Source organism: Rattus norvegicus, chromosome 1 (genome assembly GCF_021556685.1).
Source record: "Rattus norvegicus strain SHRSP/BbbUtx chromosome 1, alternate assembly SHRSP_T2T, whole genome shotgun sequence".
NCBI lineage: Eukaryota > Metazoa > Chordata > Mammalia > Rodentia > Muridae > Rattus > Rattus norvegicus.
In genome coordinates this window covers 126,866,818-126,893,630 of record NC_141534.1, presented here as the reverse complement: position 1 = coordinate 126,893,630, position 26,813 = coordinate 126,866,818, and the positions used below count along the sequence as shown (strand labels likewise).

Genomic DNA, 26,813 nt, shown 5'->3' with positions numbered 1-26,813 from the left:
AGGATACACTATTAGAAAATAGTTACACTATTAGATATAAGGAAAGCAGATAAATTTGTCTGCAGGGACAGATTTGATCAGTCAGGCTATTGGCTATATTCCAGGACTTATATGATCCTGAGTATACACAAAGCATTACTGTATGGTGCTATAAAGGAAGACTACTTTTGTAAGTGACAGGGAGCAATGACAGTGGAAAGCTACGGAGACTATAGTTTCTTTATTTATTTTTCTCCATGCACACAATCTTCGGCTCCTGGTTCCCAGACAGGGACTGTGACAACAGGTATCGGAATTTGAAGGGTACTGTCTTCTGCAAAGATGATACAAGATTCAAGCTACAGCTTGTGACAGAGGTTATGAAATTTCTGGTGTTCAAATCTTTACATCACCCACTGTTAGAACTGCTATGGCATCAAATATCCTCACCATATCACCATGGAGTATCTGAAAATACCAGAACTAATTAACTTTCACAGTTATCCATATCTAAAATTGTAGCACACTTAGGGATGTAATGCTGGTACCATGTTACCATTAATGGCAAAACAAAACCAATTTAACTGTTGTTTATAGTATTGTTTTATTTTTAATTTACTAGAATCTTTAGCATGCTTGTTTTTCCATTTCAGTTCATTGCTAAGTTCCTGTTCAGTAGAGTTGTGTGCACTTTGGGAAAATTAATACATCATCTCAGGAAACTCTCCACCTTGGTATTACATAGTGTATAAAAGAGAAGCAGACACAGTAATTTATATTGTGACCTTGCAATAGAGGATACATAGAGACCTATGCTTTTCCTGTAATTTGCACTGTCTTAAGAGGTCAGTAGGTAAGGTCTCTGTGGTATACCCTGGATATTTGTGAAACTGTATTACTTTGATTCAGCTATTCGTGGCATTAGTAAACACCTTATATCAGTATATGCATTACTCATGGTCTCTTTACAAATACATTCAACATTATCTCACGCACCATCCACAGCATAAAAACATCACCTACACAACACTGAATTCACGTAATATTGTGCACATGAATAGATATTGTAGAAGCACATGCAAACTGAATACAGGCAGAGAAGGGTATGAGTAGAATACTGCACTTAGTATTCCAAGACCTGCTTGAGATTAAACTATTAAATATTATTGTACAAGGAAAGGATATAACCAGAGCTTACAACAAAAGCAATTAGGGAGGGAGAGGCAGACACAACACAATTAGTTAGAAGGCAGCAAACATGTCCAGAATAATGCCACAGTCAGAGGGTTCAAAAAGAAATATTGCAGCTCTGACAAAGTATTTGAATTAAGACTGCAGGATCCAGGGATAAATACATTCCCTGAGCTATAGTGACTAGTTTTTCTGTTGCTTAATGGAGAGACAATGAAAAAAAATTTTTGCCATTCACTATCGATTGTTCTGCTTCATTCTGGGAAGCCATGGAGTTGCTAGTGTGGTATGGATCTGCCATACTGATGGAGATCTTCAAGGTAACAGCAGCCTACATGTGACATATCTCTGCTAATTAGATCTAATTCCATTCTCTATTTGAATATGGAATCTCCAACAATCAGATGCTAGGAAAGCAAATAAATTTGTCTTTAGGGACAGATCTAATTACTCAGGCTACTGGTTACATTCCTGCGTATAACCAAACACTGTCTGTATGTTGTTAAATAAAAGGAAGAGTGCTTTTGTAACTGACAGGAGACAGAGCAAGTAGAAAGCTGCAAAGAAAGGGACTGTTTGTTTCAGACTTTCCATGTTCTCATTCCTTGGTTCATAGTTCCTGCACAGTGAATGTCACCATATGTGAAATTCAGGTATCAGATTTTAAAGGTAATCTTTGCCTCAGTGATGCTGGGAAGTATCTTCTGCAAAGAAGATACAAAATTCAAGTGTCATTTTCTGACAGAGACTATGGAATGTCTGATATGTTGAAATCTTTACACCAGCCACTTTGAGAACTGCTGAGGAAACAAATGTCATTACATTAACCAAATGATGGTCTCTGAAAAATCCAAATATAATAAACAGGAACAGATATCAATATCAAAAAATAAAGCACTCTTGGAGCAGAAATGCTAGTACCATTTTACCATTAGTGGAAAAGCAGAATCATCAATCCAATAGTTGATTATAGTGTTACTTAATTTTTAATTTACTAGAATCTTGAGCATGATTGTCCTTCCAATTCAGTTCATTGCTAAGTACCTGTACAGAGGAATCATGTCACTTAAAGCAAATCAATACGTCATCTCAGGAAGATCTCCACCTTGGTGTTCAATATTGTGCAAAAGAGAATCAGACACAGAAATTAACATTGTGACCTTCCAATATTGGATATCTAGAGACCTATGCTTTTCTTGTTATTTGAATTGTCTTTAGAAATCAAGAGATCAGGAGTCTGTGGTATATTCTGGATTTTTATGAAAATGTATTACTTTGATTCAGCTAATCCTGGCAGTTTTAAACACCTTCCACTGTATATTCAGCAGAATCTCTCATGGGTGTATTTACAAATACACTTTATATTATCCCACACACCATGTTTTTATGGAGATATCCATACCATACAAGCATCATTTCCAACACTGAATTGTCGTAATGTTATGCATATGAATTAGACATTCCAGCCTCATATGTACATTGAATAAGGGTAGAACAATTTATGAGTGAAATATTGCACTTAGTACTTCAAAACCTGTTTGAGGTTAAACTCTAAAATATTACTGTACAAGGAAAGGTTATAATCAGAGCATACAACAAATGTAATTGGGGAGAGAGATGCAGGCACAACACAGTTAATTAGCAAGAAGCAAAAATTGCCAGAATAATGTCACAGTCAGTTGGTTAAAAAAGAAATATAACATCCGCAAATTGGTGGATTCAGACTTCAGTATACAGAAATAAATACATTGGCAGCATTCCACTGACTTGGTTTTTTATTTTTTTTGGATAATGTACAGAAAACATAAAAATAATTTTATTCTGCCATCCACTATTGATATTCTACTTCATTTCCGGAAGCCAGGGAGGTGGGAGTGCGGTATGAATCACCAGCACGGATGGATATCTCCAAAGTAACAGCAGCCTAGCATGCGCATGTCTACATAGGAGATCTCTGTTCCAATTGGATCTAATTCCCTTCTCTATTTGAATACAGAATCTCCTGCAATCAGAGGCAAGGAAAGCATACAAATTTGTCTGTGGGGAGAGATCTGATCAGTCAGGCTGCTGGTTATATTCCAGGACTTATCTGTCCTAGGTATAACCAAAGCCTGACTGTTAAATAAAAGTAAGAATGAGTCTGCAACCTTCAGGAGACAGAGCAAGTGGAAAGCTGCAGAGAAACTTATTGTTTTGTAGCCTCTGTGCTCTGAATCCTTGGCTCATAGTTTCCATACATGTACTGCCACCACATGTCAATTTCAGGTATCTGAATTTGAAGGGTAATCACTTCTTCATTCATACTGGGCTGTGTTTCCTTCAAAAAAGCTAAAAAATGCAATCTTTAGCTTGTGACAGTGACTATGGAATTTCTGACACTTTGAAATCTTACATCAAGCACTGTGAGAACTGCTGTGGCACCAAATGTCTTTCCCATAACACCAGTGGATCTCTGAAAAATCCAGATGTAAATAACACAAACAGAAATCCATGTCCAAATATGTAGCACTCCCGGGGTATTAATGATGTCAGCATGTAACCATTTATGTCTAAACACTATCAACAATTCAACAGTTGTTTGTAGTGTTATTTTATATTTAATTTACTAGAATCTTTAGCATGCTTCTTCAATTTCAGGTCACTGTGAGGAACCTGTTCAGAGGAATCTTGTGCAATTTACAGTAATCCATTCATCCTGTCAGGAAATTCTCCACCTCGACATTACATACTGTATAAAAAAGAGAAGCACTCAGTAATTTACATTGTGACTTCACACTAATAGATACAAGAGACCTATGATTAATCTGTTATTTGCATTTTCATTAGAAATCAGGATATCAGCTGCCTGTGGTATATACTGGAGATTTAGGAAAATATATTACTTTGAATCAGCTTTTCCTGGCAGTAATAAACATTGTACAACTGCATATATTTCAGAAACCCTCATGGACTATTTGGAAATGCACTTTATATCATCCCATACACCATGTAATTTTATGGGTGTCCACAGCATACCCACACTGAATTCTCCTTCGTATTGTACATATGAAAAAGACATCCCAGGCTTACAAGCAAACTGAATACTGGTGGAGGTTTTACGAGTAAAATAATGCACAACATATTCCAAAACATGTTGGAGTTTATATTTAATATTTAATAGATTATTTAAATATTATTTTTCTAGGAAAGGGTATACACAGAGCATACACCAATAGCATTTGGGGACAGAGATGTAGATACAACACAGTTAGAGGGAAGCAACATTTGTCAGAATAATATCACAGTCTGTAAGTTTGAAAAGAAATACAGCAGCTCTGATAAATTTCTTGAATCGAGGTAGTAGGATTCAGAAATAAATACATTCTGGAGTTCCACTGACTTTTCTTTTGTGGAGTAATACAAGGGGAAGGTAGAAACAATTTTTTTTTCTGCAATCCAATAACGTACCTTCTACTTTAATCTGGGAAGCGAAGAGGTTGGCGAGTAGTGTGAATTAGCAGCATACTTAGAGATGCCCATGTTTACCATAGCCATACATGACCATGTCCAGATACTTTCTTGTATTTGGAACTGATTCCCTTCTCTATTTGAATGAAAAATATCCACCAATCAGACCCAGCTAAAGCAAATAAATTTGTCTGCAGGGACAGGATTATCAATCAGGCTACAGGTTCTATTCCAGGACTTGTGTGACCCTGGAAATAACCAAACCCTGACGGCACAGTGTTAAATAAAAGGAAGGATGCTTCTGTAAATGACAGGAGAGAGAGCAATTGGAAATCTGCAAAGAAACTGATTATTTATTTCATAGTATCCATGCTCTGAATCGGTGGCTCATAGTTCTGGTACAGGGACTGTCACCATATGTCGAACTCAGGTATCAGGTATTTAAGGGAAATCTCTGCCTCAGTCATGCTTTGTAGTGTTGTCTGCAAAGAAGAAATAAGATTCAATCTTCAGCTTGTGTCAGAGACTATGGAATTTCTGATATTTTCTAATCTTTACACCATCCAGTGTGAGAAGTTCTGTGGCAGCAAATGTCCTCAACAATCCACCATGGAGCTTATGAAAAATTTGAAGACTGATCCTACCATACACAGAAACACCGCACTCTTGGGACAGTGATGTTTGTAGCTTGTTGCCAATAATGGCAAAAGACGTCCATCAGTACAACCATTGTTAATACTGTTACTCTTTTCAATTTCTAAATTTATTAGGTGATAATATGACCAAGGGAGTTTTTTTATTAACTATCAATTCAAAGTGTCATGAAATTTTTCAGAAATGGGTACATAATATTTTGATGATCTCAACGTTTTAATACATCCAGTAAAAGAAAAAAAAATGATCACTGCAATTTTAACTTTGACCTTGTATTTGAAGATACCTCTAGAACTATGTTTTTCCTAGTATTTGAATTCTGTCTTTAGAGATCAGTTTTCTTTGGAATATACTGGATATTTTTGAAACTGAAGTACTTTGATTCAGATATTCCTGAGAGTCTTAATCACCTTATTGTTCTATATGTGTCAATAAATGGCATGGAGACTAATAACCATACACTAAATATACACAAAAACAACATTTTGTTGAGAATATTCACAGCATATAAACATCATTTAACACTGAATTGCAGTTCATATTGTTCAGATGTAGGAGACATTCCAGCCCACATGCAAATTGACGATATACTGAGCTGGGCATCGGCAGAGCATTGCACTTGGTGTTATACATCTCTTTTCAGGGTACACTATTAGAATATATTTTTGTTGGAAAGTCTAGAATTAGAGCGTACAGCAGAAGCAATTGGGAAACCAGACACAGGCATATCTCAATTATTCAGCACACAGAAAGTATTGTAAGATAAATATCACAGTCAGTGGGCTCAAAAAGAATCAGAGCTCTTCTGCCAAACTCCTTCAATATAGGCAGAAGGGGTCAGAACAATAGGAAGGTGCCTAGGGTTCCACAGTCATGTTTTTTCTTGATCAATATTTAGAGAAACAGGAAAATACAGTTTTTCTTGCCATCCACCTTCAATATTTCTGCTTCCCTAAGCGTACACAGGGAGGAGAGTGTGAGTATGAATCAGCAGCATAGATGTAGAACGCAAAATTACAGCAGGCTTTGATGTCCGTGCCTATATATGAGATCTCTCTCCTGATTGGATCTGATTCAATTCTATATTTGAATAACCAAACTCCATCAACCAGACACAAGGAAAGCAAATACATTTGTCTGCAGGGATAAATTTGGGCAGTCAGGCTCCTGGCTGAATCCAGGACTTATCTGGTCCTGGGTGTACCCAAAGCCCAACTGTATGGGGCTGTACAGGAAGACGACTTCTTTACTGACAGGGAGCAGTGACAGCTGCAGAGACTCTGCTTCCTTTTTTTTCCCTCTATGCTAAGAATTTTTGGCTCTTGGTTCCCAGAGAGGGACTGTCACAACACATGAAATTCAGGTTACAGAATTTGAAGGGAAATCTTTGACTGAGTCATGCTGGGCAGTTTCTTTGCAAAGAAGAGGCAATATTCAATCTTCACCTTATGACACAGACTATGCAATTTCTCATATTCAAATATTTCTCTCACCCACTTTTCAAACTGCTGTGGCACCAAATGTCCTCACCATACAACCGTGGGTCTCTAAAAATTCCAGAAGTAATTAGCAGGCACAGATATCCATATCCAAAAATGAAGCACTCTTGGGGCACTTTTGCTGGTACCATTTTACCATTTTGGCAAAACAAAATTAATTCAACAGTTGTTTATAGTAATATATTATTGTTAATTTACTAGAATCTTTAGCGTGTTCATTCTTCCATTTTAGTTCATTGCTAAGTACCTGTTCAGAGGAGTTGTGTGCACTTGGGGGATATGAATACATCATCTCAGGAAGATCTCCACCTTGGTATTACATACTGTATAAAAGAGAAAAAGACACAGTAGTTTATATCATGACCTTGCAATAGAGGAGACACAGAGAGCTATAGTGTTCCTGTAATTTGCACTATTTTAATATAGCCGTAGATCAGGACTCTGTGGCTTATCCTGTATATTAATGAAAGAGTATTACTTTTATTCAGCTATTCCTGTCAGTAGTAAGCACATTACATCAGTACATGCATCACAAACTCTCATTTCTATTTACAAATATATTTTATATTATCCCATACACCATGAACTGTTCAAGATACCCACAGCATACAAACATCATTTTCAACATTGAATTCTCCTTAATATTGTGTACAAGAAGGTGAAATTAGAAACTCACAACAAACTGAATACAGGTGGAGAAGTTTATGAATATATTATTGCCCTTAGCATTCTAAAACATGTTTGAGGTTAAAATATTATTGTACTAGGAAAGGCTATACTCAGAGCTTATTACAAAAGCAATTGGACAGGGAGATGCAGGTATAACACAACTAATTAGCAAAAAGCAAAAATTGCCAGAAAAATGTCACACTCAGTGGTTTAAAAAAGAAATAGTGCAGCTCTGACAAATTGCTTTGATCGAGGCAGCAGGATCCAGAAATAAATTCATTGCCAGTGTTCCACTGACTTGTTTTTCTGTTAATGGAGACTGAAATTAAAACATTTTTTCTACCATCCACTATCAAATATTCTATTCCAGGACGACAGGGAGGGGCAAGTGTGGTATGAATTACCCAGCACATATGGAGATCTCCAAGGCTACAGCAGACTCACATTCCTGTGCTCTCTTCTAATTGGATCTAATTCCATTCTTTATATGAATGCAGATTCACCAGCAATAAGTTGCGAGGAAAGAAATAAATTCATCTGCAGATTCAGAATTGATGGTTATATTCCAGGAATTGTCCAGTTCTAGGTATAACCAAAGTCCGACTCAATGGTGTGAAATAAAAGGAAGAATGGGTCTATAACTGCCAGGAGAGAGAAAAAGTGGAAAGTTGCAAAGAAAATGATTGTCTGTTTCAGAGTTCTGTTCTCTGATTCCTTGGCTCAAGTTCCTGAACAGGAATTGTCATCTCATGTGAAATTCTGGTATCAGATTTTGAACGGTATCTTTGCCTCAGTCATTCTGGGGAGTGTCTTCTGCAAAGACCATATAATATTCAATCGTCTGCTTGTGCCAGTGACTATGGAATGTCTGATGTTTTGAAATCTTTAAATCCACCACTATGAGAACTGCTGTGGCATCAAATGTCTTCACCACACCATCATGGCGTCTCTGAAAATGCAAGATGTAATTAAAAGAAACAGATAACCATAAAACCTTCCAAAAATAAATGAATCCTGGGGGAGTAATGTGAGCTGTATGTTGCCATTAATGTCAAAACAAAGTCAAATCAATGGTTGTTTATAGTATTATTTTATTTTTAATTTACTAGGACCTTTAGCACACTTGTGTTTCCATTTCAGATCATTGCTAAGTACCTGTTAAGAGGTGACATATGCACTTTGGGGAAAGTTATGAATCATCTCAGGAAGATCTCCAGCTAGGTATTACATACTGTATAAATGAGAAAAAGGCATAGTAATTTATATTGTGAGCATGAACTAGTGGATAACTAGAGACCTATAATTTTCTTATAATTTTTGCTGTCCTTATAGATCCAGAGATCTGGTTTGCGTGGCATAAAATGGATATTTATGAATTTGTCTTTCTTTGATTCATCTATTCTTGGCAGTAGGAAAGACCTTGCATGAGTATATGCTTTACAGATTCTCATGGTCTATTTAGAGATACATTTTATATTACCTGACTCTCCATGTATTGTTGTGGACATCAAAAATGTACAAACATCACCTACAATATTGAATTCTCCTTAATATTGTGCACACGACTAGACATTGCAGACAACCATGTCAACTGAGTACAGGTGGAAAAGGGTATTTAGATTGCACTTAATATACCAAAACATGCTTGAGGATAAACTATTAAATATTATTGTACTAGAAATGGGTATAATCAGAGCATAAGACAAAAACAATTGGAGAAGGAGCTGCATACACAATACCATTAGTTAAGAAAAAGAAAATATTGTCAGAAATATGTGACAGTCAGCAGGCTAAGAAAGACCTATAGCAGCTCTCGAAAAGTACTTGAATCAAGGCACCAGGATCCAGGAATAAATACATTTCCAGTGTTCCACTGACTTGTTATTCTGTGGCTTAATGGAGAGAGAAGGTAAACACATTTTTCTGGCATCCACTGGCGATTATTTTATGTGTAATATGAATCAGCTGCTATGATGGAGATCTCCAAGGAAATAGCAGCCTACATAGGACATCTCTCTGCTAACTGGATCTAATTCCATTCTCAATTTTAATTCAGGATCTCCAGCAATCAGATGCAAGGAAAGCAAATAAATTCATCCTCAGGTACAGACCTGATTACTCAGGCTACTGGTTATATTCCAGGACTCATGCCATCCTGTGTATAACCAAAGCTTCTCTGTATGTTGTAAAATAAAAGGAAGAGTGCTTTGTAACTGACCAGAAACACAGCATGTAGAAAGTTGCAAAGAAATTGACAGTTTGTTTCAGAGTTTCCGTGTTCTCATTCCTTGCCTCAAAGTTCCTGTACAGTGAATGTCACCATATGTGAAATTCAGGTATCAGATTTTGAAAGTAATCTTTGCCTCAGTGATCCTGGACAGTGTCTTCTGCAAAGAAGATACAAAATTAAAGCTTCATGTCTTGACAGAGAGTATGTAATGTCTGATATGTTGAAATCTTTGCACCAGCCAGGGTGGAGAATTTTGAGTGAAATATTGCACTTAGTATTTCAAAACATGTTTGAAGTTAAACTATTAAATATTATTTCACTAGGAAATGCTATGATCAGAGCATACTACAAAAGTAACTGGGGTAGCAGATGCAGGCACAACACAATTAGTTAGCAAGAAGCAAAAATTGCCATAATAATGTCCCAGATATTGGGTTAAAAAAGAAATATCACAGCTCTGGCAAACTTGTGGAAATAGGAGGCAGTACCTAGAAATAAATACATTGGCAGCATTTCACTGACTTGCTTTTTCTTTATGGATAATGTAGACAAAAGGTAAAAATATTTTTTTCTGCCATCCACTGTCGGTTCTTCTTCATTTCCGGAAGTCACCGAGGGGGGAGTGCGGTATGAATCACCAGCACGGATGGAGATCTCCAAGGTAACAGTAACCTAGGATGCCCATGCCTACGTATGAATCTCTCTACTGATTGGATCAAATTCCATTCTCTATTTGAATACAGAATTTCCAGCAATCAGAGGTAAGGAAAGCATATAAATTTGTCTGCACGGAGAGATCTGATCAGTCAGGCTGCTGGTTATATTCCAGGACTAATCTGGTCCTGGGTATAACCAAAGCCCGACTGAATGGTGTAAAATAAAAGAACAGTGTTTCTGTAACGGACAGGAGGCAGAGCAATTGGAAAGCTGCTATTGAACTGATTGTTTGTTTCATAGCCTCCATGCTCTTAAGGCTTGGTTCATAGTTCATGTACAGGCACTGTCAACACATGTGAAATTCAGCTATCAGATTTTGAAGGGTAATCTTTGCCTCAGTCATGCTGGGCAGTTTCTTCTGAAAAGAAGTTACAATATTCAAGCCTCAGCTTGTGACAGAGATTATGGATCTCGGATATTTTGAAATTTTTAGGTCAGCCACATTGAGAACTGCTGTAGCACCAAATGTCCGCACCGTACCACTAATGGGTCTGTGAAAAATCGAAATGTAATTAACAGACACAGATATCTATATCCCAAAATGAAGAATTTGTCAAGCAGCAATACCTGTAGCATGTAACCATTAATGGCAAAACTCAATCAACAATTAAACAGTTGTTTATAGTGTTATTTTATTTTTAATATACAAGCATTATTATCATACTTGTTATTCATTTCAGTTCATTGCTAAGTACCTGTTCAGAGGAGTCATGTGAAATTTAGGGAAATCAATACATCATCTCAGGAAAAGCTCCACCTTGGTATATTGTACAAAAGAGAAACAGATACAGAAATTTACCTGCTTACTTGCACTAGTGGATAACTTGAGACCCTTGATTTTCCTGTTATATGAACTGTCTTTAGAGATCAGGAGTTCATGTGTCTGAGGTATATCCTGTATATTTCTGAAACTTTATTACTTTTATTCAGCTGTTCCTTGCAACAGTAAAAACCTTATGACTGTATATGTATCAGAGACTGTCATGGCCTATTACAAAGTACTCTTTATACTGTACCATACTCCATGTATTATTGGCAACATCCTCAGCATACAAACATGATTTACTACACAGAGTACATCTAATATTGTGCATATGAAGGATATATTACAGATTCACAATCAAATTGAAAAAAGTTAGAGAAGGTTATTTGTGGAATATTTTACTTATTATGCCAAAGCCTGTATTTATTGACCTATCAAATAATATTGTAGGAGGAAAGGCTTTAATCAGAGCATGAAAGAAAGCAATAGGAGAGTGAAAAGCAGGCACAACACAATTAGTTAACAAGAAGCCAAATTTTTCAGAATAATGCCACAGTCAGAGGGTTCAAAAAAAACATAGCAGCTTTGAAAAATTGCTTGGATCGAGGCAGAAGGATCCAGAAATAAATATACTGCCAGAATTCCACTGACTTGTTTTTCTGTTGGAAAATGTAGACAAGAGCTAAAAACATTTTTTCTGTCACGTCCACTATTGATTCTTCTTCTTCATTCCCGGAAGTCAGGGAGGTGGGAGTGTGTTGTGAATCACCAGCACAGTTAGAGTTCTCCATGGTAACAACAGCCTAGCATGCCCATATGAGATCTCTTTTCCAATTGGATGTAATTCCCTTCTCTATTTGAATACAGAATCTCCCTCAATCAGAGAGGCAAGGAGAGCATATAAATTTGTCTGCAGGGAGAGATCTGATCAGTCAGGCTGCTGGTTATATTCCAGGACTTATCTGGTCCTGGGTATAACCAAAGCCCGACTGTTAAATAAAAGGAAGAATGCGTCTGTACTGACAGGAGACAGAGCAAGTGGAAAGCTGCAGTGAAACTGATAGTTTTGTAGCCTCTGTGCTCTGAATCTTTGGCTCATAGTTTCTGTACATGTACTGCCACCACATGTCAAATACAGGTATCTGAATTTGAAGGGTAATCTCTTCTATGGACATACTGGGCTTTGTTTCCTTCAAAAAAAGCTAAAAAAATCAATCTTAAGCTTGCCATAGTGACTATGGAATTTTTGACACTTTGAAATCTTACATCAAGCACTGTGAGAACTGCTGTGGCACCAAATGTCTTTCCCATAACACCAGTGGATTTCTGGAAAATCCAGACATAATTACCAGACACATATATCCATGTCTAAATATGTAGCTCTCCTGGGGGTATTAATACTGTCAGCATGTAACCGTTTATGTCTAAACACTATCAACAATTCAACAGTTGTTTTTAGTGTTATTTTACATTAATTTACTAGAATCTTTAGCATGCTTCTTCAATTTCAGGTCACTGTGAAGCACCTGTTCAGAGGAATCTTGTGCAATTTACAGTAATCCATTCATCCTGTCAAGAAATCCTCCACCTCGGCATTACATACAGTATAAAAAAGAGAAGCAATCAGTAATTTACATTGTGACCTCACACTAATAGATACAAGAGACATGATTAAATTGTTATTTGAATTATCATTAGAAATCAGGAAATCAGGTGTCTCTGGTATATACTGGAGATTTAGGAAAATATATTACTTTGAATCACCTTTTCCTGACAGAATTAAACACTGTACAACTGTATATATTTCTGAAGCTGTGATGGACTATTTGGAAATGCATTTTATATTATCCCATACACCATGTAATTTTGTGTATATCCACAGCATACATACACTGAATTCTCCTTCATATTGTGCATATGGAAGAGACATTCCAGTCTTACAATCAAACAGAATACCAGTAGAGGGTTTATGAGTGAAATAATGCACTTCATATTCCAAAACCTGTTGGAGGTTAATCTATTAAATATTATTTCACTAGGAAAGGGTATACACAGAGTATACACCACTAGTAATTGGGGACAGAGATGCAGATACAACACAATTAGCTAAAAGGAAGCAAAATTTGCCAGAGTAATGTCACAGTCTGTAAGTTCAAAAAGAAATATAGCAGCTCTGATAAATTTCTTGGATCTAGGCAGTAGGATTCAGAAATAAATACATTCCAGAGTTCCACTGACTTTTTTTGTGGGGTAATACAAGGGGAAGGTAGAAACAAATTTTTTCTGCCATCCAATATCTAATATTCTACTTCTGTCTGGGAAGCCAAGGACTTGGCCTGTAGTGTGAATTAGCAGCATACTTAGAGATGTCCATGTTTACCATATCCATGCATGACCATGTCCAGATATGAGGTCTTTCTTGTATTTGGAACTGATTCCCTTCTCTATTTGAATAAAGAATATTCATCAGTCAGACCCAGGTAAAGCAATTAAATTTTTCTGCAGGGACAGGATTATCAATCAGGCTACAGGTTATATTCCGGGACTTGTGTAACCCAGGAAATAATCAAACCTGACTGTATGGTGTTAAATAAAAGGAAGAGTGCTTCTGTAAATGACAGGAGACAAATCAATTGGAAACCTGCAAAGAAAGTGGTTGTTTATTTCATAGTTTCCATGCTCTGAATTGGCGGCTCATAATTCCGGTACAGGGACTGACACCACATGTCAAACTCGGGTATCAGAATTTAGGACAATCTCTGCCTCAGTCATACTTTGCAGCTTCATCCGCAATGAAGAAACAAGATTCAATCTTCAGCTTGTGACAGAGACTTTGGAATATCTGATATTTTCTAAACTTTAAATCGGCCAGTGTGAGAAGTGCTGTGGCAGCAAATGTCCTCAACAATCGACTAAGGAGCTTATGAAAATTCTGAAGACTGATCCTACCATACACAGAAACACAGTACTCTTGGGACAATGATGTCTGTAGCTGGTTGCCAATAATAGCAAAAGTCATCCATCAGTACACCATTGTTAATAGTGTTACTTTTCTCTATTTCTAAATTTATTAGGTGATAATTTTGCCAAGGGAGTACTTTGCTAAGTATCAATTCATAGTATTATGAAACTTTTATGGAAATGAATACATCATATTTTGATGATCTCAACCTTGAAATACATGCAGTAAAAGAACAAATGATCACTGTAATTTTCACTGTGACCTTGTATTTGTAGATACCTCTAGACCTATGACTTTCCTGTTATGTGCATTCTGTCTTTAGATATCAGTTTTCCTTGGTATATCCTGGATATTTATGAATCGGGAACACTTTGATTTAGATATTCCAGAGAGTCTTAATCACCTTACTGCTCTATATGTGTCAATAAATGGCATAGTGACTAATAACCACATACTAAATATACACAAACACAACATTATTGTTGAGAATATTCACAGCATATAAACATCATTTAAACACTGAATTGCAGTTCATATTGTTCAGATGTAGGAGACATTCCTACCCACATGCAAATTGATGATATACTGAGCTGGGCATGGGCAGAGCATTGTACTTGGTGTTATACATCTCTTTTCAGGGTACACTATTAGAATCTATATTTGTTGAAAAGTCTAGGTTATAGCGTACAGCAGAAGAAATAGGGAAACAAGACGCATATCCCAATTATTCAGCGGGCAGGAAGTATTGTAAGATAAATATCACAGTCAGTGGGCTCAAAAAGAATCAGAACTCTTCTGCCAAACTCCTTCAATATAGGCAGAAGGAGTCAGAACAATAGGAAGGTGGCTAGGGTTCCACAGACTTGTTTTTTCTTGATCAATATTTAGAGAAACAGGAAAATACAGTTTTTCTTGCCATCCACCTTCGATATTTCTGTGTCTCTAAGGGTACACAGGGAGGAGGGTGTGAGTATGAATCAGCAGCATAGATGTAGATCGCAAAATTACAGCAGGCTTTGATGTCCATGCCGATATATGAGATCTCTCTCCTGATTGGATCTGATTCAATTCTCTATTTGAATACAAAAACTCCATCAACCAGACACAGGAAAGCACATACATTTGTCTGCAGGGACAGATTTGGTCAGTCAGGCTCCTGGCTGAATCCAGGACTTATCTGGTCCTGGGTGTACCCAAAGCCCAACTGTATGTGGCTGTACAGGAAGACGACTTCTATACTGACAGGGAGCAGTGACATCAGCAGAGACTCTGCTTCCTTTTTTCCCTCTATGCTCAGAATCTTTGGCTCTTGGTTCCCAGACAGGGACTGTCACAACACATGAAATTCAGGTTACAGAATTTGAAGGGAAATCTTTGACTGAGTCATGCTGGGCAGTTTCTTGTGCAAAAAAAAGAAAAGATTCATGCTTCAGCTTGTTACACAGAATATGCAATTTCTGGTATTCAAATATTTCCCTCACCCACTTTTAAAACTGCCGTGGCACCAAATGTCCTCCCCATAGAACCGTGGGTCTCTAAAAATTCCAGAAGTAATTAGCAGGCACAGATATCCATATCCAAAAATTAAGCACTTTTGGGGCACTTTTGCTGGTACCATTTTACCATTATTGGCAAAACAAAATTAATTCAACAGTTGTTTATAGTAATATATTATTGTTAATTTACTAGAATCTTTAGCGTGTTCATTTTTCCATTTTAGTTCATTGCTAAGTACCTGTTCAGATGAGTTGTGTGCACTTGGGGGATATGAATACATCATCTCAGGAAGATCTCCACCTTGGTATTACATACTGTATAAAAGAGAAAAAGACACAGTAGTTTATATCATGACCTTGCAATAGAGGAGACATAGGGACCTATAGTGTTCCTGTAATTTGCACTATTTTAATATAGCCGTAGATCAGGACTCTGTGGCTTATCCTGTATATTAATGAAAGAGTATTACTTTTATTCAGCTATTCCTGTCAGTAGTAAGCACATTACATCAGTACATGCATCACAAACTCTCATGTTCTATTTACAAATATATTTTATATTATCCCATACACCATGAAATTGTCAGGATACCCACAGCATACAAACATCATTTTCAACCCTGAATTTTCCTTAATATTGTGTACCAGAAGGAGAAATTGCAAACTCACAGCAAACTGAATACAGGTGGAGAAGTTTATGAATATATTATTGCCCTTAGCATTCTAAAACATGTTTGACGTTAAACTGTTAAATATTATTGTAATAGGAAAGGCTATACTCAGAGCTTATTACAAAAGCAATTGGAAAGGGAGATGCAGGTATAAAATAATTAGTTAGCAAAAAGCAAAAATTGCCAGAATAATGTCACACTCAGTGGTTTAAAAAAGAAATAGTGCAGCTCTGACAAATTGCTTGGATCGAGGCAGCAGGATCCAGAAATAAATTCATTGCCAGTGTTCCACTGACTTGTTTTTCTGTTAATGGAGACTGAATTTAAAACATTTTTTCTACCATCCACTATCAAATATTCAGCTTCATTCTAGGAAGACAGGGAGGGGCAAGTGTGGTATGAATTACACAGCACAAATGGAGATCTCCAAGGCGACAACATCCTAGCATGCCTGTGCTCACCTATGAGATCTCCTTTCTAATTGGATCAATTCCATTCTCTGTTTGAATGCAGATTCTCCCGCAATAAGTTACAAGGGAAGCAAATAAATTCATCTGCAGGGGCAGAATTGAGGAGTCATGCTACTGGTTATATTCCAGGACTTGTCCAGTTCTGGGTATAACCAAAACGGCCACAATGGTGTGAAAAAAAAAAGGAATGTGGGTCTATTACTGACAAGGGAGAGAACAAGTAAAAAGTTGCAAAGAAAATGATTGTCTGTTTCAGAGTTCTGTTCTCTGATTCCTTGGGCTCATTGTTCCTGAACAGGAATTGTCATCTCATGTGAAATTCTGGTATCAGATTTTGAATGGTAATCTATGCTTCAGTCATTCTGGGGAGCATCTTCTGCAAAGACCATATAATATTGAATCGTCTGCTTGTGCCAGGGACTATAGAATGCCTGATATTTTGAAATCTTTAAATTCACAACTATGAGAACTGCTGTGGCATCAAATGTCTTCACCATACCATCATGGCATCTCTGAAAATGCAAGATGTAATTAACAGAAAAAGATAACCATAAAAGCTTCCAGAAAAAAAGGAATCCTGGGGGAGTAATGTGGGCTGTATGTTGCCATTAATGTCAAAACAAAGTCAGATCAATGGTTGTTTATAGTATTATTTTATTTTTAATTTTAGGATCTTTAGCACGCTTGTGTTTCCATTACAGATCATTGCTAAGTACCTGTTAAGAGGTGACATATGCACTTTGGGGAAAGTTATGAATCATCTCAGGAAGATCTCCAGCTAGGTATTACATACTGTATAAATGAGAAAAAGGCATAGTAATTTACAATGTGAGCATGACCTAGTGGATTACTATACACTTATACTTTTCTTAAAATTTTTGCTGTCCTTATAGATCCAGAGATCTCGTTTTTGTGGCATAACATGGATATTTATGAAATTGTATTTCTTTGATTCAGCTATTCCTGGCAGTAGGAAACACCTTACATCAGTGTATGCATTACAGAGTCTCATGGTCTATTTACAGATACATTTAATATTACCTGACACACCATGTACTGTTATGGACATCAAAAGTGTACAAACTTCACCTACAACATTGAATTCTCCTTATTATTGTGCATACGACTAGATATTGCAGACACACATGCCAACTGAGTACAGGTGGAAAAGGGTATTTAGATTGCACTTAGTATTCCAAAACATGCTTGAGGATAACCTATTAAATATTATTGTACTAGAAAAGGGTATAATCAGAGCATAAAACAAAAACAATTGGAGAAGGAGATGCATACACAACACCGTTAGTTAGGAAAAAGCAAATATTGCCAGAAATATGTCACAGTCAGCGGGCAAAAAAGGACTATAGCAGCTCTGGAATATTACTTGAATCAAGGCTGCAGGATCCAGGAATAAATACATTTCCAGTGTTCCACTGACTTGTTTTTCTGTGGCTTAATGGAGAGAGAAGGTAAACACATTTTTCTGGCATCCACTGGCGATTATTTTATGTTTTATATGAATCAGCTGCTATGATGGAGATCTCCAAGGAAATAGCAGCTTATGTAGGACATCTGTCTGCTAACTTGATCAAATTCCATTCTCTATTTTAATACAGGATCTCCAGCAATTAGATGCAAGGAAAGCAAATAAATTCATATGCAGGTACAGATCTAATTACTAGGGCTACTGGTTTTATTCCAGGACTCATGCCATCCAGTGTTTAACCAAAGCCTCTCAGTATGCTGTAAAAAGGAGGGGTGCTTTGTAACTGACCAGAAACAGAGCAAGTAGAAAGCTGCAATGAAATTAACTGTTTGTTTCATAACTTCCATGTTCTGATTCCTTGTCTCAAAGTTCCTGCACAGTGTATGTCACCATATGTGAAATTCAGGTATCAGATTTTGAAAGTAATCTTTGCCTCAGTGATCCTGGACAGTGTCTCCTGAAAAGAAGATACAAAATTAAAGCTTCATGTCTTGACAGAGAGTATGTAATGTCTGATATGTTGAAATCTTTACCCCAGCCACCTTGAGAAGTGCTGTGGCAACAGATGTCATCACCATAATCACATGATGGACTCTGAAAAATCCAGATATAATAAACAGGAACAGATATCAATATCCAAAAATGAAGCACCCTTGGAGCAGCAATGCTAGTACTATTTTACCATTAATGGCAAAGCAGAATCAACACCTCAACAGTTGTTTACAGTGTTAATTTATGTTTAATTTACTAGAATCTTGAGCATGATTGTCCTTCCATTTCAGTTCACTGCTATGTACCTGTTCAGAGGAATCGTGTCACTTTAGGCAAATCAAAACATGATCTCAGTAAGATCTCCACTTTGGTGTTACATACTGTCCAAAAGAGTAACCGACACAGAAATTAACATTGTGACATTGCACTATTGGTTATCTGGAGAACCACGCATTTCTTGTTATTTGCATTGTCTTTAGAAATCAAGAGATCAGGAGTCTGTGGTATATTCTGGATTTTTATGAAACTGCATTACTTTGATTCAGCTATTCCTGGCAGTTTTGAACACCTAACAGTGTATATTAATCAGAATCTCTCATGCTGTATTTACAAATACACTTTATATTATCCCACACAACATGTGTTTTATGGTGATATCCACACCATACAAACATCATTTCCAACACTGAATGTCCTTAATGCTATGCATATGAATTAATCATTCCAGCCTGACATGCAAACTGAATAAGGCAGAGAAGTTTGAGTGAAATATTGCACTTAGTATTTAAAAAATATTTGAAGTTAAACTGTTAAATATTATTTTACTAGAAAATGCTGTGATAATAGCATACTACAAAAGCAACTGGGGAGGCAGATGCAGGCACAACACAATTAGTTAGCAAGAAGCAAAAATTGCCATAATAATGTCACAGATATTGGGTTAAAAAAAGAAATATCACAGCTCTGGCAAACTAGTGGATCCAGGAGGCAGTATCTAGAAATAAATACATTGGCAGCATTCCACTGACTGACTTGGTTTTTGTTGTTGTTGTTGTTGGATAATGTAGACAGAAGGTAAAAACATTTTTTTCTGCCATCCACTGTCGGTTCTTCTTCATTTCCGGAAGTCACCGAGGGGGGAGTGTGGTATGAATCACCATCATGGATTGAGATCTCCAAGGTAACAGTAGCCTAGGATGCCCATGCCTACATATGAGATCTCTCTACTGATTGGATCAAATTCCATTCTCTATTTGAATACAGAATTTCCAGCAATCAGAGGTAAGGAAAGCATATAAATTTGTCTGCACGGAGAGATCTGATCAGTCAGGCTACTGGTTATATTCCAGGACTAATCTGGTCCTGGGTATAACCAAAGCCCGACTGAATGGTGTTAAATAAAAGAACAGTGCTTCTGTAACGGACAGGAGGCAGAGCAAGTGGAAAGCTGCAACGAAACTGATTGTTTGTTTCATAACTTCCATGCTCTTAAGGTTTGGCTCATAGTTCATGTACAGGCATTGTCAACACATGTGAAATTCAGCTATCAGATTTTGAATCTTTGCCTCAGTCATGCTGGGCAGTTTCTTCTGAAAAGAAGTTACAATATTCAAGCCTCAGCTTGTGACAGAGATTATGGAATCTCGGATATTTTGAAATTTTTACATCAGCCACTTTGAGAATTGTTGTAGCAACAAATGTTTGCACCATACCACTAATGGGTCTCTGAAAAATCGAGATGTAATTAACAGACACAGATATCTATATCCTGAAATGAAGAATTTGTCAAGCAGCAATACCTGTAGCATGTACCATTAATGGCAAAATTCATGAACAATTAAACAGTTGTTTATAGTTTTATTTTATTTTTAATTTATAAGCATTATTATCATACTTGTTATCCATTTCAGTTCATTGCTAAGTACCTGTTCAGAGGAGTCGTGTGAAATTTAGGGAAATCAATACATCATCTCAGGAAAACCTCTCCCTTGGTATATTGAACAAAAGAGAAAAAGATGCGGAAATTTACCTGCTTACTTTCACTAGTGGATGACTTGAGACCTTTAATTTCCCTATTATATGAACTGTCATTAGAGATCGGGAGTTTATGTGTCTGTGGTATATCATGTATACTTCTGAAACTTAATTACTTTGATTCAGCTGTTCCTTGCAACAGTAAATACCTTATGACTGTATATGCATCAGAGACTGTCAGTGCCTATTAACAAGTACACATTATACCGTACCACACTCCATGTATTATTGGCGACATCCTCAGCATACAAATATGATTTCCTACACTGAATAACTCTAATATTGTGCATATAAGGAGATATTACAGATTTGCAATCAAACTGAAAAAAGATAGAGAAAGTTATTAGTTATTATTTTACTTATTATGCCAAGGCCTGTATTTATTGACCTATCTAATAATATTCTAGGAGGAAAGGCTTTAATCAGAGCATGAAAAAATGCAATAGGAGAGTGAAAAGCAGGCACAACACAGTTAGTTAACAAGAAGCAAAATTTTCCAGAATAATGCTACAGTCAGAGGGTTCCAAGGCAAATATAGCAGCTTTGAAAAAATTGCTTGGATCGAGGCAGAAGGATTCAGAAATAAATACGTTGCCAGAATTCCACTGACTTGTTTTCCTGTTGGATAATGTAGACAAAAGGTAAAAAATTTTTTTCTCTGCCATCCACTATCGATTCTTCTTCTTCCTTCCCAGAAGTCAGGGAGGTGGGAGTGTGTTCTGAATCACCAGCATGGATGGAGTTCTCCATGGTAACAGCAGCCTAGCATGCCCATATGAGATCTCTGTTCCAATTGGAACTAATTCCCTTCTCTATTTGAATACAGAATCTCCTGCAATCAGAGACAAGGAGAGCATATAAATTTGTCTGCAGGGAGAGACCTGATCAGTCAAGCTCCTGGTTATATTCCAGGACTTCTCTGGTCCTGGGTATAACCAAAGCCCGACTGTTAAATAAAAGTAAGAATGTGTCTGTACTGACAGGAGACAGAGCAAGTGGAAAGCTGCAGAGACACTGATTGTTTCGTGGCCTCTGTGCTCTGAGTCCTTGGCTCCAATTTTTGTACATGTACTGCCACCACATGTCAAATTCAGTTACCTGAATTTGAAGGGTAATCTCTTCTTTGTTCATACTGGGCTGTGTTTCCTTCAAAAAAGCTACCAAATCGAATCTTCAGCTTGTGCCAGTGACTATGGAAAGTCTGATACTTTGAAATCTTACATCAAGCACTGTGAGAACTGCTGTGGCACCTAATGTCTTTCCCGTAACACCAGTGGATCTCTGAAAAATCCAGACGTAAATAACAGACACAGATATCTATGTAAAAACATGTATCTCTCCCGGGGTATTAATGCTGTGAGCATGTAACCATTGATGTCAAAACACTATCAACATTTCAACAGTAGTTTGTAGTGTTATTTTATATTTAATTTACTAGAATCTTTAGCATGCTTCTTCAATTTCAGGTCACTGTGAAGCACCTGTTCAGAGGAATCATGTGCAGTATTTGGAACTGATTCCCTTCTCTATTTGAAATAAAAATATCCATCAATCAGACCCAGCTAAAGCAAATGAATTTGTCTGCGGGGACAGGATTATCATTCAGGCTACAGGTTCTATTCCAGGACTTGTGTGACCCTGGAAATATCCAATCCCTGACGGCACAGTGTTAAATAAAAGGAAGGATGCTTCTGGAAATGACGGGAGAGAGAGCAATTGGCAATCTGCAAAGATAGTGGTTGTTTATTTCATACATTCCATGCTCTGAATCGGTGGCTCATAGTTCCAGTACAGGGACTGTCACCACATATCAATCTCAGGTATCAGATTTTTAAGGGAAATCTCTGCCTCAAACATGCTTTCATCCTCAATGAGGAAAGAAGATTCAATCTTCAGCTTGTGACAGAGACTTTGGAATTTCTGATATTTTCTAATCTTTACATCGGGCACTGTGAGAAGTGCTGTGGCAGCAAAATCTTCAACAATCCACCATGGAGCTTATGAAAATACTGAAGACAGATCATACCGTACTCAGAAACACAGCACTATTGGGACAGTAATGTTTGTAGCTTGTTGGCATTAATGGCAAAAGACATCCATCAGCACAACCATTGTTAATACTGTTACTCTTTTCAATTTCTAAATTTATTAGGTGATAATTTTGCCAAGGGAGTTTTTTTGCTAAGTATCAATTCAAAGTGTCATGAATTTTTTTTGGAAATGAGTACATCATATTTTGATGATCTCAATGTTTTAATACATCCAGTAAAAATAAAAAATGATCACTGCGATATTAACTTTAACCTTGTATTTGAAGATACTTCTAGACGTATGTTTTTACTAGTATTTGAATTGTGTCCTTAGAAATCAGTTTTCTCTGGAATATACTGTATATTTTTTAAACTGAATTACTCTGATTCAGATATTCCAGAGAGTCTTAATCACCTTATTATTTTATATGTGTCAATAAATGGCATGGACACTAATAACCACATACTAAATATACACAAACAAAACATTTTTGTTGAGAATATTCACAGCATATAAACATCATTTAAACACTGAATTGCAGTTCATATTGTTCAGATGTAGGAGACATTCCAACCAACATGCAAATTGACGATATACTGAGCTGGGCATGGGCAGAGCATTGTACTTGGTATTATACATCTTTTATCAGGATACACTATTAGAAACTATTTTTGTTGGAAAGTCTAGAATTATAGCGTACAGCAGAAGCAATTGGAAATCAAGACCCAGGCATATCCCAATTATTCAGCAGGCAGAAAGTATTGTAAGATAAATATCACAGTCAGTGGGCTAAAAAAGAATCAGAGCTCTTCTGCCAAACTCCTTCAATATAGGCTGAAGGAGTCAAAACAATAGGAAGGTGGCTAGGGTTCCACAGACTTGTTTTTTCTTGATCAATATTTAGAGAAACAGGAAAATACAGTTTTTCTTGCCATCCACCTTCGATATTTCTGCTTCCCTAAGGGTACCCAGGGAGGAGGGTGTGAGTATGAATCAGCAGCATAGATGTAGATCGCAAAATTACAGCAGGCTTTGATGTCCGTGCCTATATATGAGATCTCTCTCCTGATTGGATCTGATTCAATTCTATATTTGAATAACCAAACTCCATCAACCAGACACAAGGAAAGCAAATACATTTGTCTGCAGGGATAAATTTGGGCAGTCAGGCTCCTGGCTGAATCCAGGACTTATCTGGTCCTGGGTATACCCAAAGCCCAACTGTATGTGGCTGTACAGGAAGACGACTTCTATACTGACAGGGAGCAGTGACATCAGCAGAGATTCTGCTTCCTTTTTTCCCTCTATGCTCAGAATCTTTGGCTCTTGGTTCCCAGACGGGGACTGTCACAAGTCATGAAATTCAGGTTACAGAATTTGAAGGGAAATCTTTGACTGAGTCATGCTGGGCAGTTTCTTGTGCGAAAAAGAGAAAATATTCAAGCTTCAGCTTGTTACACAGAATATGCAATTTCTGGTATTCAAATATTTCCCTCACCCACTTTTAAAACTGCCGTGGCACCAAATGTCCTCACCATACAACCGTGGGTCTCTAAAAATTCCAGAAGTAATTAGCAGGCACAGTTATCCATATCCAAAAAGGAAGCACTCTTGGGGCACTTTTGCTGGTACCATTTTACCATTATTGGCAAAACAAAATTAATTATAGTAATATATTATTGTTAATTTACTAGAATCTTTAGCGTGTTTGTTCTTCCATTTTAGTTCATTGCTAAGTACCTGTTCAGAGGAGTTGTGTGCACTTGGGGGATATGAGTACATCATCTCAGGAAGATCTCCACCTTGGTATTACATACTGTATAAAAGAGAAAAAGACACAGTAATTTATATCATGACCTTGCAATAGAGGAGACATAGGGACCTATAGTTTTCTTGAAAATTTCACTGTTTTTAGAAAGCTGTAGATCAGGACTCTGTGGCATATCCTGTATATTTATGAAACAGTATTACATTTATGTATTTATACCTGGCAGTAGTAAACACATTACATCAGTACATGCATCACAAACTCTCATGTTTATTTATAAATATATTTTATATTATACCATATTCCATGTACTTTGGGGATAGCCACAACATACAAACATCATTTTCAACATTGAATTCTCCTTAATTTTGTGTACATGAATGAGAAATTGCAAACTCACAACAAACTGAAGACTGGTGGAGAAGTTTATGAATTGATTATTGCCCTTAGCATTCTAAAACATGTTTGAGGTTAAACTGTTAAAAATTATTGTACTAGGAAAGGCTATAATCAGAGCATATAATAAAAGCAATTGGACAGGGAGATGCAGGTATAAAATAAGTAGTTAGCAAAAAGCAAAAATTGCCAGAATAATGTCACACTCAGTGGTTTAAAAAAGAAATAGTGCAGCTGTGACAAATTGCTTGGATCGAGGCAGCAGGATCCAGAAATAAATCCGTTGCCAGTGTTCCACTGACTTGTTTTTCTGTTAATGGAGACTGAAATAAAAACATTTTTTCTACCATCCACTATCAAATACTCTGCTTCATTCCAGGAACATAGGGAGTTGCAAATGTGGAATGAATTACCCAGCAAAAATGGAGATCTCCAGGGCTACAGCAGCCTCGCATGCCTGTTCTCTTTTCTAATTGGATCTAGCTCCATTCTCTCTATGAATGCAGATTCTCCAGCAATAAGTTGCAAGGAAAGCAATTAAATTCATCTGCACGGGCAGAATTGTTTGGTCAGGCTACTGGTTATATTCCAGGACTTGTCCAGTTCTGGGTATAACCAAATCCCAACTCAATGGTGTGAAATAAAAGGAAGGATGGGTCTATAACTGACAAGAGAGAGAACAAGTGAATAGTTGCAAAGAAAATGATTGTCTGTTTCAGAGTTTCCATTCTCTGATTCCTTGGCTCATTGTTCCTAAACAGGAATTGTCATCTCATGTGAAATTCTGGTATCAGATTTTGAATGGTAATCTTTGCCTCAGTCATTCTGGGGATTGTCTTCTGCAAAGACCATATAATATTGAATCGTCTGCTTGTGCCAGCGACTATGGAATGTCTGATATTTGGAAATCTTTAAATTCACCACTGTGAGAACTGCTGTGGCTTCAAATGTCTTCACCATACCATCATGGTGTCTCTCAAAATGCAAGATGTAATTAACAGAAACAGATAACCATAAAAACTTCCAGAAATAAAGGAATCCTGGGGGGGGTGTAATGTGGGCTGTATGTTGCCATTAATGTCAAAACAAAGTCAAATCAATGGTTGTTTATAGTATTATTTTATTTTTAACTTACTAGGATCTTTAGCACGCTTGTGTTTCCATTTCAGATCATTGCTAAATACCTGTTAAGATGTTACATATGCACTTTGGGGAAAGGTGTGAATCATCTCAGGAAGATCTCTAGCTAGGTATTACATACTGTATAAATGAGAAAAAGGCATAGTAATTTACACTGAGAGCATGAACTAGTGGATAACTAGAGACCTATACTTTTCTTATAATTTTTGCTGTCCTTATAGATCCAGAAATCTGGTTTGCGTGGCATAACATGGATATTTATGAAATTGTATTTCTTTGATTCAGCTATTCCTGGCAGTAGGAAACACCTCACATCAGTATATGCATTACAGATACTCATGGTCTATTTACAGATATATTTAATATTACCTGACACACCATTTACAGTTATGAACATCAAAAGTGTATAAACATCACCTACAATATTTAATTCTCCTTAATATTGTGCATACGATTACACATTTCAGACACACATGCAAAGTGAGTACAGGTGGAAAAGAGTATTTAGGTTGCACTTAGTATTCCAAAACATACTAGAGGATAAACTATTAAATATTATTGTACTCGGAAAGGGTATAATCAGAGCATAAAACAAAAACAATTGGAGAAGGAGATGCATACACAACACCATTAGTTAGGAAAAAACAAATATTGCCAGAAATATGTGACAGATAGCGGGCTAAGAAAGAACTATGGCAGCTCTGGAAAATTACTTGAA

The 26,813-nt window shown here is 36.8% G+C and overlaps 1 long non-coding RNA gene across 2 annotated transcripts; it reads right to left on the bottom strand.

Annotated features, from left to right (window-relative positions):
* Window positions 1-4,943: 4,943 nt before the first annotated feature.
* LOC102555775 (uncharacterized) lies at window positions 4,944-10,325 on the bottom strand. 2 transcript variants are annotated; one of them, XR_015655150.1, is made up of 3 exons: window positions 10,158-10,325; window positions 7,018-7,093; window positions 4,944-5,099 (listed from the first exon to the last, which is right to left on the bottom strand). It is a non-coding gene; the product is annotated as an uncharacterized LOC102555775 (long non-coding RNA). The 2 variants fall into 2 exon arrangements; XR_015655152.1 differs by lacking the exon at window positions 10,158-10,325 and adding an exon at window positions 7,844-8,388.
* Between the last annotated feature and the right edge of the window lie 16,488 nt (window positions 10,326-26,813).